The sequence below is a fragment of the Apium graveolens genome, chromosome 3, assembly GCF_009905375.1.
Source record: "Apium graveolens cultivar Ventura chromosome 3, ASM990537v1, whole genome shotgun sequence".
Classification (NCBI taxonomy): Eukaryota; Viridiplantae; Streptophyta; class Magnoliopsida; order Apiales; family Apiaceae; genus Apium; species Apium graveolens.
In genome coordinates this window covers 160,610,616-160,624,020 of record NC_133649.1, presented here as the reverse complement: position 1 = coordinate 160,624,020, position 13,405 = coordinate 160,610,616, and the positions used below count along the sequence as shown (strand labels likewise).

General features: G+C 35.0%; 1 long non-coding RNA gene across 9 annotated transcripts; it reads right to left on the bottom strand.

The window, feature by feature from the left end:
• Positions 1-5,549: 5,549 nt before the first annotated feature.
• On the bottom strand, positions 5,550-12,967 carry LOC141712900 (uncharacterized). Of its 9 annotated transcripts, XR_012571722.1 has the most exons (7): positions 12,473-12,967; positions 12,162-12,231; positions 11,962-12,088; positions 10,493-10,600; positions 7,172-7,261; positions 6,145-6,246; positions 5,550-5,992 (listed from the first exon to the last, which is right to left on the bottom strand). It is a non-coding gene; the product is annotated as an uncharacterized LOC141712900 (long non-coding RNA). The 9 variants fall into 9 exon arrangements; XR_012571716.1 differs by lacking the exon at positions 10,493-10,600 and having other exon boundaries at positions 11,732-12,088; XR_012571720.1 differs by lacking the exon at positions 10,493-10,600.
• Between the last annotated feature and the right edge of the window lie 438 nt (positions 12,968-13,405).

Genomic DNA, 13,405 nt, shown 5'->3' with positions numbered 1-13,405 from the left:
TTGCAGCCAAAGACATGAAGAAAATTTAGAGTTGGTTATTGATATGGTGTCATTCAATTTGCTTGATTAACCAAATAAATATTCTGAGTGTCGCAGGCAGTATTTACACCTTCAGCCCAGAAATATGTTGGTAACTTTGATTCTTCAAGCATTGTCCTTGCAGCTTCAATAATAGATCTGTTTTTCCTTTCTATCACTCCATTTTGTGTGGAGTTCTTGCTGCAGAAAACTCATGCATTGTCCCATTTTCTTCACAAAATGATCTTATCACAGAATTCTTGAACTCAGTTCCATTGTCACTCCTAATTCTTCTTACTTTGAAATCAGGATAATTGTTGACTTGCCTTATGTGATTGATGATGATTTCACTAGCCTCATCTTTAGACTTTAGGAAATATGTCCAAGAGAACTTTGAGAAATCATCTAAAATTACTAGGAAAAATCTTTTCCTTGAGATCGACAACACATTGACTGGTCCAAATAGATCCATGTGTAGCAATTGTAAAGGTTCTTCAATTGTTGAATCAAGCTTCTTTCTGAATGATGCTTTGATCTGCTTCCCTTTTTGGCAGGCATCCCACAGTCCATCCTTGGTAAACTAAAGTTGAGGAATTCCTCTAACCAGTTCTTTCTTGACAAGCTCATTCATGGTCTTGAAATTTAGATGTGATAGCTTCTTGTGCCACAACCAACTTTCATCTTGACTTGCTTTACTGAGAAGACAAGTAATAGATTCTGCATTTGATGAGTTGAAATTAGCTAGATACACATTTCCTCTTCTCACACCAGTGAGAACCACTTTGTTGCTTCTTTTGTTAGACACAGCACAGGCTTCTGAATTGAAGGTTAATGAATTGCCCTTATCACAAAGCTGGCTGATACTTAGCAAATTATGCTTGAGACCATCCACTAGGGCAACCTCCTCAATGATGACATTGTCTTTTGAAATCAAGTCATATCCCACAGTATAACCATTGCTGTCATCTCCAAAAGTAATACTTGGGCCAGCTCTCTCCTTGAACTCTGTGAGCAGGGTAGAATCTCCACTCATGTGCCTTGAACAACCGCTATTCAGGTACCAAAGATTTTTTCTGTTTCCCTGCACACATCAAAACCAAATCAAGTTAATTTTGGTACCCAAGTTTCCTTGGGTCCTGCCTTGTTAGCTTTCTTCTTTTGTTTCTTAGGTTTGATCTCATTTGACTTGGGGATATCTGATTCATCCTTAGTCATCTGAGTTGGACCTTTGAAACCAGTCATTAAAACAGAATTATCATGCACATTTTGATTAACAGGAAAAGGCATGTTATTTGCAAACATGTTATTCCAGTAAGGCATGCTAAATGGCATTTGAGGGATACTAAATGCAACATAATAAGGATTAGGTGCAAATGGCATATTAGCAAATTGTGCATTCATATTCTGAGCAGACATTGCATTCAAAGGCATAGAAGGCATGTCATTCATGTAGGGAAAAGAAGATGGTACAGATGTAGGAGTAGGCATGACAAGTTTGCAATTAACAGAAAAATGATTAATACTACCACACTTAACACAGATTTTTTTTGGAGCATACTTATCAGGTGTGTAGTTGTTCTGTTTGTTAATCCCTACTTTCCCATTTCTATTGTTTTTCCTTTTAGTTGCTTGATGGACAGATGACCAACATTCACTTTCTTCTCCTTCTTCACTTGACTTGATTCTCCTAGAATGAAGTTTTTGGAAACTGATCCATATTTTTCATTTAACTTGACAAGTTTGGCTTTGCTCACAGGTTTGCTCACAGCCGACGGATGAGGATTTATGTCACTCAACGGATAATCCTTTTGATTATCCGACGGATGACTTTCATCATCCGTCGAGTCTACATCTGTTAGCAATCCTTCAACCAAATTGGATTCCAGCTTTTCCTTACTCTTTTTCCAGGCTGCATCACAAAAGGACTCAATACCTTGAACCTTAGTGATTTGAGCATGAACATCTCTGGATGATTTCCATGCCTTAATCACCTCTTGTTCTTGTTCAAGTTGCTTCTTCAAAATCTCTTGTTTCTTCAAGGACTCAGTTAATTCATCCTCAGCAATCTTACACTCAATTCTCAATTTCTCAAATTCAATAAACTGAGATTCTAGCACATTATTCCTCTCACTTAAAAACAAACTATTTTCTTTGATTTTAGCATTTTCCTTAGTGAGGGACTTAAGTATAACACGCAAATGATATAATTCTATAGACATGTCATTAATAGCATCATTACACTCAGCTTTAGATAAATATGCTAGGTTAGTGGTGATTTCCTGATTACTTGAAGAACTTGTTTCTGTTTCATCAGACTTGGCCATTAGGGCTAGATTGACATAGCTGACATCTTCATCTTCATCCAAACCATCAGCTGCCCAGTCATTTTCTTGTGTAATGAAAGCCCTTTCCTTTTGCTTGAGCAACTCAAAATACTTCTTTTTATAATCAACACGCTCAAACTTCTTTTTACTGGAATCTGACTTTCTACACTCACTGGCAAAATGCCTCGCCAAGCCACATTTGAAACACTTGAATTTTTATTTATCCACCATGTTTCTATTTGGCTTGGCTGCTCCAAAGTTCTTTTTAAACTTGAGCTTGGAAAATCTTCTGGAAAGAAATGCTAAATGTTCATCAATATCATTCATGTCATCTTGGCTCAAATTGTCTTCATTTTCAGCTAGCAGCCCCTTACTCTTGTTTTCACAGACCCTTGAAGTAGACTCAACAGCTTCTACCTTCACCATCTTCTCCTTTTCCAACTCAACAACCAGTGCTATGGACCCTCATTTCATCCTTCCTTTCTCCATCCACTCATCTTGCTCTATTTCAAGCTCATAAATTTTCAGGATGCCATACAGTCTCTCCAAGGTAAACTCCTTGTAATCATGAGAATTTCTCAGTGAGACTGTAATTAGTTTTCACTCCTTTGGAAGAGATCTAAGGAACTTGAGATTGGAGTCTTTTGCCTGACAGACTCTTCCATGCAACTTCAGGGCATTTAGTAGTTTTTGAAATCTACTAAAAATGTCAGTGAGAGACTCACTATCTTCACAATGAAAGTGCTCATATTGCTGAATTAGCAGCTGCATCCTATTCTCCCTTACTTGCTCAGTACCATCACAGATAATCTGAATTGTGTCCCAAACCTCCCTGGCTGTTTTGCAGTTGATGATGTTATCAAACATATCACCATCAACTCCATTGAATAATATATATTCATGGCCTTCTTGTCTTTCCTGACTTGCTCAATATCAGGATCTGACCATTCATGCCTAGGCTTGGGAACAGATGGTTCATTGCCTGTTGCAACTCTCATTGGCACATGAGGATCTCTCTCTATGCAATCCACATAGGCCTCATCTTGAGAAATAAGATGTAGGTGCATCTTCACCTTCCAGTGGTGATAATTGTCTTTGTCCAGAAATAGAATCTTCACTCCAACATCCTTCTTGTTCATCTTGTTGTTTTGTTATGATATTTAAACTCTTTGTACTTTCAGAGCTTCCTCTGATACCAATTATTATTCCCTAACAATACAATAAGAATTACAGAAGGGGGGTTGAATGTAATTCTGGCTCCTTTTAATATTTATGAAAAATGGTTCTAACTCAATTTATATATAACTATTTGATTTGCAACGAGCGGAATAAAGAGTGAAGTAAATCAAACACAAAGTAATAAAAACTCAGGTCTTTAAAACTTTCTGGTGGATTTGAATGTATCCACCAGAGATATATAAATATATCGAGTGAGAACCCTGTGAAGCTTGAATAGCTCACAGCTGCTTACAAATATGAACAATTAAACTTACAGAGAAATGCTACAGGATTCAGCTTACAAATGTTTCTCTGAGAATGTATTTGCTTAGTCTTGTTGTTGTTCTACTTGCTACACTTGGTCTATATATTACCAAATTTACATGATAATAAGACAAGATAATAAAACAAAATCTATCAAGTCTAACTTCATACTGCTTCACTACTCTATTCCGGCATCTTTGAATATCTTCATAATAGCATGGAAATGGTAATGCTTCTTTGTTCTCAAAAACCCTGTTGAACAGGCTGCTACATTCCTTTTGCAAACACTCGGTGCATGTGACTGTGTTGTCATTGTCAACAGATATTTGAATTGATCATCCGTCGGGTACATGCTTGTTATCCGTCGGGTAGCCTTGTTGATCATCCGTCGGGTAGCTTTGTTGATCATCCGTCAGGTAGCCATTTATCACTTGACTCCATTTCATTTGTGCAGAATTATAAGACATCTTATATTTACATTTAATCAACATATTCTGCACATCTACTAGCAGTCTACATGATTCATAAGCTACTACAGAATCTATACAAAGTTGTTTGCAGAAATGTGTTATAGTACTTATTGTTACATAAGCTACTCACCCGATGGATATCAGTTAGTCATCCGTCGGGACTATATTGAATCATCCGTCGGGACTATAATTGATCATCCGTCGGGTGCTACAAAATTCACTAAGTTAAATCTACTAAGGTGTTTTGATTAGCTTATCATCAAGTACACAACATATTCCTAACAAAAACAAATGAATAAAATCACGAAGAACAACCGTCTCAAGTAACCCAGATTTCCGTCGTAAGTACCCAGCATAATTATGAAATTTTGTCATAAGTAACCCAGAATTTCGTCATAAAATAATTTCTCCAGAGGTAGCATCTTGCTGGTTTTTCTAATTCCGGCCTTTTCGGCTTTTATATTAATTCATAAACATGTTCAATCACAAATCTCAATCTATATACAATCGTAGCGCAATTTTACACCAAAATATATAAAAATATGCGAACCAATAATAAGAAATCATCCACACATTTAAACAAACCTAAATATGAAAGTTACCATACTTTACATAAATATTATCAGAAAACCATTTCGACTACACAAAAAATTAAAAAATCTGACATTAGCTGATCATTTACAAATTTCCATAGATTTAGTTCACAAGGATAATTCAAATTATTCTACAAACATTCATAACCCATTACATCGATATTTAACCCCTAATTATAGGACCGCCATGAGAGACTACGTTATAAGGCACACTAATATCTCGGTCATTGTCATCATCGGATTATGTCCTTTCACTACCCCCACTATGCCATAAGTGCTCAAATGCTATGCTCTTTTGTTGATGCCTTATGTCAAAAAGCGTTGCATTTTCAATAATGCAACACCAAGGGGCGTTACATCTGCGGCCGTTCCTCTAATGCAACGCTTTTTGGGGGTCTACAGCAACACCAATAAGCATTGCCTAATAGATGTAATCCAACAGTATATACATCAAATGCAACACCAAAAAGCGTTGGCTCTGACATAAGCTGGATGTAAGAATCCATGTGTGGGGCCCACATTAAGGCCACGTCAGCATGTGACACGTGGATGCTACATCAACATGTGACACGGGGATGTCACGTCAGCAGTGGGCCCCACTCATGGAGTCTATTAGGCAATGCTTATTAAAATTACTATTACTTTATAATGCAACACCCAAATATCAAATGCAACGCTTTAATTAAAATTTTTGCAAGATAATATTTCATAATTACAGAAGCCCATGAAAATTATCCTAATAACCATTAAACAATTTTTACTAGCCATCGAAAACATCATCCAACAACCCCATTACAAGTTCCATCCACAAAATACATCCAACAACCCCAACATAATACTAACTACTAAATTCATTACAAGTTCTTCAATGTTCCAAAAAGATACTATTACAATTATAGCTAGAGCTATTACAATTGGTGGAGCATCAAATGCCCTTGGTGTAGGGTTCAACGACAGAAGTTGAAACCTGTGGTGATGGGTAGACAGTAAACCCAAGTTTGGACTTCTTCCCATAATCAACAGACAGCCGCTCCAAAAGCAGGGATCCAAGACCGGATCCAGTACCACCACCAACAGTTTTGTTACTCGGCATCTGACCATCAGGCTGGACAAATAAACAGGGAAAACAGTTTTGTCACTCAGTATCTATACAATGATCTAAATGACAATAAGCATCACCACAATGTACACACATATATGTGCTCATATCAACAAATTCAATTTATTAAATTTAGAAACATATGCTTTAAAATGTACTTCAGTTCCAGCTGTAATCATTCTTGACTAAAACATGTCCATTTGGTCTAAAAGGTCCATTTTCAGAAAATGCCCCAACGCCAAGAGAAGGCCAACCAGACCCTACCAAGAATTAACAATTACAATGTCACAGGGGACTAACGTGATATGCTCAATGTTAAAAGTATTTAAAAAGACTGAAAATAATAACGTAACTAATCGAGTTTAAACTAAAAAGTTCATAAGTAGAATATTGGCATACAAATACAGAATACCATGGTTTCAACAAAGCAGCCCACTATTTGCCCACACTCCCAGACCTGTGCTCCATATTATCTACACTCAAACCATGCTTCAAAGTCTGTAACTTCTCAGCCAGTTTAGACACTATCTGAGCATTAGGATTCTGCAAATTTTCTGCAAATTCACATCTCCTTGCTTCTCAATCAACATCTCATCCACACCATGGACATCATTATCCAAAGGAATGTGATCATTTTGCTTCTTTGAACCCTCCAAATCAGAAACAAAATCCTTATTAACTCCTAGAATAACTTCACCCAAACTATTGTTCAAATAATCAACTATCTACTGAACAGGCATTTTGTCGAACACTACATGTGCATCATTCACAACAGACTGCTTCACACTAACAGGAACTTCCTTAGTATCTTCAGTCAACACAACCTCACATCCCTCCTGAATATTAATACAAACAACTTGTGGCGCCCCAAAACCCGAGGTCTGGAGTCTCGGAAGACACGCTATCTAAACTCACACAACTCACACTACAATATGTAAATACTCACGCTTCACGACCCCACACTTAACACACACACACTACAGGTTATTGTCTTCGAAACGAACCATCATTACTAGAGAAATTTTGTTACAACCCAAATGTAATTAGTCTTACTGGGGGTGACCTTTAAGTAAGGTTAATCCGCCGGCCGAATACACGCTTCTTATTTCTTATTTTACATAAACCATACTTATAAATAAGCCGAACTATAAACAACTGAAAATTAATCCAGCTTATTCCGACTACCTGAGGTACTGCACCAAACAATCTACGGAACAGCTGGCCATTTCCTACCCGTTTCCTGGCTGTGGTTCTCATGGCAGGCATCTTGATTCACTGTTGTGTTATGTCAATTTAAGAAAACAAGTGTGAGCTAAGATGCTCAGCATAATAATATACAGTATGAAAATGACTGTATAATAACATCATATATTATATATATGTTTTATTTAAAAGTAGATTTCTCGGTGTCCCACACCTTCTTATTAGAATAATTCTTTTAAGGGGTTTTTATAACCTGCGAATACCTTAATAGTAATCCCAGCACCTAGGCTTGGGTTACGGTATTGCATATCAATTCCAATTGGAAGATTTTGGACATCTCACAGAGCCACCGCATACGATGATCAGTCGTCCTATGGAAAGTAACCTTCTTTACTAGTAAAAGGACTAATACCGTCATCTCTCGGGTATCACCCTGGCCGCATTCGGGCTACGTGTCCCATTTTCGGGTATACACATACTTCACAAGTTCCTGAGTACACAAACTACCTTCGCCTGCGGTACCTTTGGTAGCCCATCCAGCACACGTAGTACCAGAGTCTACCCCTCCATTGTCCTTCAACAGAATTCTATCCATCCCGGGAACTTGAATTACATCGAAGTTCCCCAAGCGTTTTGCTTGTTGATAGAGATAATTTATCTTTTTAGAATATAAGTGTATATATATGTATATACGTACTTCCGAGAATTTCGGAGGAAGTACTAGGGATGTGAGTTGACCGTTGTCAACAGATAATTAATAAGGGGAAAAGTTTCTTCTTGAAACTGTATTCAATATAATAATAAGTCGGGATAATATTCACCGACGATCTGAAGTTATGGTTTGTTGTTTTTAACGACGTTACGTTTACGACCGGGTTTCGTTTATGCCTTAACTATCAATACAACCACCAACAATCATCATATCATCCCTAGTACTAACACTCACTTAGTACTAAACAACACTTAGTAAGCTAGGTTTACTAACACTCACTAAATGGATCTTAAACATGAACCTTAAATAAAGTTAGGCCAAAGATCTTTACCTTTATTGAAAGCTTGAGATGTGTTCTTGAGGATGGTGGAGGCTTGGAAGTGCTTGGTATGATTTTTGGAACCTAAAACCACCATTAAAATCAAGAAACCAAAGAGAGGTTACTATTCACACTATTCACTAGTGAGTTTCTTGAATTTATTCCACCCATCAAACCTTGATAAAAAGAGATGAATGATTTTTCTTACCTTAGTTTAGTTGCTCGGAGGCTTGGGAAATAATTGTGGGATTTTACAAGAACTAGAGCTTGGAGTTTTGAATTGCAATTCCTTCTTTTCCTTCAAATAGCCGAATGGAAGAAAAAATGGGGGTGGGGGGGTATTTATAGCACTTGATTGCTTCTCTTGGATGAATTATAGGTTGCTTCTTGGAAGGTGACTTGATATCTTTGCAAGTTGATCTTTATTCTTCCTAGGATAGCTTAGGTTTATTCCTTGTCTCCAAATCCATGGACAAATCTTTGTAGATTGCTAGCTTACAAGCTAAACTACAAGGTTAGCTCCTTAGCCCACTATTTGCTAGCTAGCTTGGTCATCCTAGGGTTAGCTTACTATTTGATGAAGTAACCATGGTTACTTCCTTACCATGGTTTAGTTAGTGCGTTACGTTTAATTAATCGTTTACGCGTTCGCTCGGTTACTTAAACGTTCTCCGCAATACTTATTCGTAAATGGTTCGCAATGTAATTCTTTTCGTATTTATTCCTTATATTTTTATTTATCCTAATTGAATATAAATCCGTAGGATTTTAATCTCGTAATTATATTGTGATTCCCGTAGTCCTTGATAAGTCGTAATTACGGTTGTTTTTCAAAGTTCGTTTTCTTCGAAAACTAATAGCGTTTACATACACTTATTTGGTACGTATAGTCGTAATATCTATTCCGAAACTCATTTTCTTATGCACTATATAGTGTGGGCTCAAAAGTTTTCCCGTCTGTCAGGGTTACTATTCATTAAACGTTTTACATGGTCTCAGAAATTCGAGTTATTACACAACTTCTCCATCATCACTAATCAACCCATCTACCACCCCACCATTATTATTCGAATTCTCACCTTCATTCTGATATAGTGGATTCATAACTGCAAAATCTTTAAACCCACCATTACCAGAATGATTAAAAACAACCTGCCCATCACGAATTGAACCTTCAACATCAGTATTCTGATTTGAATCTTCAATATTTTTTCCATTCTTACCCACACCCTGAGAAACGAATTTCTCATCTTTGCTACCTGGGTTTAATCCAGACTTACCACTCCGATTTGAACGATTGGGACCCGTGGAGTGGCCCCCATCCTCAATCTTAATCCTACATGTTGCCACATATCTATTCGCACCTTAACAGAACGATGGTTGAAGCGCAGCAGAGAGATGTTGTGGCGAGATGTGAAAAAATGAAACAAAGAAGCACAACAGAGAGTGCGAGAGAGGTTTGGTTATAAGGATTAGGGTTTTGTTTTATTGGGCCTTTATATAGGGCCCTATTACGTACTAGGCTTAAAATTACATGGACAAGTATTTGTAAATTAATTAACTTGTATTAGGATTGTCTTTTTATTGTCAGTATAATGTTAAGAATAATGTGTATTTTATAATATACTAACTTATATTTCATGGATTATTTTTAAAATTTAGACTTTAAAAAAAACTTTTTTTAAAAAAAAATACTCTATCCATCAAAAAATAATAGTTTTGTTTTGAGTTTTGTCAGTCAAATTGACCAAATTTTGACCGAAAATTATACATACTTTATATTTAATAAATTTTAAAAAACTATATCATATACAAGTATAGAAGCTTCGAGAATAAGATTACTCATCTAAAGAACTAAAAGGTATCATCGATATAATCTCAAAAATAATTTAATATGATTAAACGCTTAAATGAAAAACCTATATTTTGATTAAAAAAATATATGTTTTAGATTTTTTTTAATTTTCAAAATTTATAATTGGACAAAAAATCAAAATACGATTTAAACTTATATAAAATATATGTCTAAATATTTTAAATTAAATAAAATATTACATTTTATATTTTAAGGAAATAAATGATTAAAACGTTAAAGTTATTGTATTTGCTTTGATAACATATCTTTTTTATAATCTCAAAAATAATTTAATATAATGCAACGCTTAAACGTGGTGTTGCACGTCACAACACTAATAATTTTATCAAAACAGTACATTTATGTTTAATGCAATGCTTTTTGACTAGTGTTGCAAAATACTAAGCAAAACCATACTTAACAGAACGCTTTTCTTGCAACACTCAAAAAAAGCATAGCATTTGAGCACTTATGGCATAGTGCCCCACCATCATCAACATCATCGTAGTCGGCCGTGACCTTTCCCTAAAATATACATAAAAATGTAAAGAAATTTGAACATGCTAGCTTTTGCAAAGATTTTTAAGAAATTTGACAAAGTAAGTTATATATGTAATCTTTTGTTGCTGCCAGCTATCCCAATATCAATCTTTATTTTCCCTTTTGGTTAACCATCTTTTTAACATTTTATTTGCGTTTTCTCAGGTCACTAACATTTTTCTTGTACAAACTCCAATTGCTGCTTTGAGTAAAAGATATATTGTTAAAATCCAGGTCCGTCATACAAATATATTTTTATATTTTTATACAAATATAAAAATGCTCTTTTTCAGCATGGTATAATTGTATATGAAAATTTGTAGTCGTGTTCTCAAGGTCTTATATATAATATTATATAATTATCTTAAGTTTTTAATTTTGAATTATTTATGATACATTATCGGCATCTCTGTGCTACTTAGACTTCTCAATCATCACATAATCTCCTGATCTATTTTGTAAGAGTTACAAAACAATCCTAAATCAAATACTATAAATTTGAAAAAGAATCCACAATTTACAACACCAAACATATAACATTTCTATATTAACAAGTTTTATTTAGTGTATACACGTGTATATTGAATTTGTAAAAGATAATTGGCATATACCAGGGAACATACATAACATCCTTCTTTGATTCTTCTGTGTTATTTCTAAACCCAGCCTAACTCAGCCCTACCCACGGGATAACATAAACTACTAATGATGACTTCCAAATGATTAAGTTATGGTGCTCACTTAACATGAAACAAATATGCAAAGGAAATAACTAATTAATAAAGAAAAGGTAGTGTAAAAGGAACATTTATTTTAACTTGAAATAAAAAAAATACAAACCTCCAAACATAAGAATGATTCATGATTTTTTGCGGCATTATCCATATTCTCCTCTAGAAAGCTATTAGATATCCTAGAATGGTACAAATGAGTTGACTTCCTAGTCTACATAATATAGTGAAGATTTCTATGTCAGGCAACAAAGTTTAGTGTATCCAGCTGATATCATTGCGAGTACTCTGGCTACCTAATAAGTCAGGCTAAAACTGTTGTACAAGGAGTATTAGACACAATAAACCTACCGCATTATCCTGATTCAAAAAAAAAGCAACAAACCTCTGTTGATGTTGAGGGTTTGGGATCTGAATCTTTATCAACGAGATCACTTGACAAGTAACAAGAATCTTCTCATTCTGATAACTTTTTTTATTATTAAAATGTCAATAGGATACAGAAAAAATAGACAATCAAGAAAGCCAAAAAAATTACAGGTTGTTAATCATTTATTCAAAGAGTTGATTTCAAACTTAGAAAAAAAGGGTCAGATTTAGGGCTATATATTTTACCTCTTTCAAATAGTTTAATTTTGCAACCATTTCTCGCCCTAAAGCATGTATCACTTGCTGCTTTTTTATCTGCCTGCTTCTCAAGTTTGTGTGAGCAGCAGCACTGTCTATTTTTGCGAATTTCGACCTGTACAATTACTATTTAACTACTTTAGAGTACAAAGCATGAAAATAGCATACATCATAAGGTCATTTTATACCTGAATATGTGAAGCAATTATTGAAACTCAGAATCACCTGGGAAAAGAGCTTATCTTCTTGCCATTTCAACTGTAGAAGAAATAAAGATTGTAAAGGAAAAAAAAATGTGGAATTTCAAGGAAAGCAAAAAAATATGGAAGTAGTGGAATTTAGGTGAGAGAGTTTATTTTTCCAGCATTATTCAACACAATTGGAATTATGATACTATCTAAAGACTTGTTTTTCAATCTGTAAAATAAAAACTCATCTAATTTTACTCAAGTAAAGAAAAACTCATCTAATTTTTTCAATCTGTAAAATAAAAACTCACCTAATTTGAAATTGATGGGGTCTGGGTTGGGATCCGTCTGCATCTTCAGTCTGCGGCGTAAAACACCCCCAAATGTATAAAGGCTGCTCTGTTTGAGTTTATCCCGTTTAAGCTTAGCCCTGATCTTTCCGTTTGTCATTCCTCACGTATCAACTCAATACAATCATAAATATCTCATAGATTTCTCCACAAGAACCAATAGTGTTCACCCCACCAAGTATAAAACTCGTATTTTCAATTAAACCAAAGCTCTTGCCAACTACTAACCAAAATAGATAGATTAGTCAAATACCAGCAGGCCACAACCTGAAAAACCCCGAAGGGAGATGAGAGATAGGAGAAGAGGTTGGAGAGAGATGAGAGAGAGAGAGAGAGAGAGGGTCAGCAGAGAAGCAGAGAGAAGGGAAAATAGATAATGGAGAAGGTGGAATATGTGGGTTACAAAATTTAGCAAATCGGTTGTTTAAGAACCGATGTGAATTATAGACATTAACATCGGACACTAAACAACTGATGTGAAAAAGAGTCGTTTAACATCAGTTTGGATATAACTAAAATTTCATATCAAAATAATTTTATTTGGTTCCAGTTAACTAGGGTTTAATCCTGAATTAGTGTTTTAATTTTTTAAAAAATATTTTCCAACGATCCAACTGTATGGATGTCAGTAGATATATATATTAGTGATTTAACCAAAATTTCATATCAAAATAAATATATGTGGTTTTCCATTCTAATAGTCAAGCTTCAGTATTACTAGTACAGCTACCAAGATTTTAGTTCTGAATTTGTGTTTTGATTATTTTAAAAATACTTTTTATCGATCCAACCATATGGATGTCAATAGGTATATATATATTAGTGATATAACGAAAGTTACATATCAAAATAATTTTATTTGGTTTATCATTCTAACAGTCAAACATGAGTTTG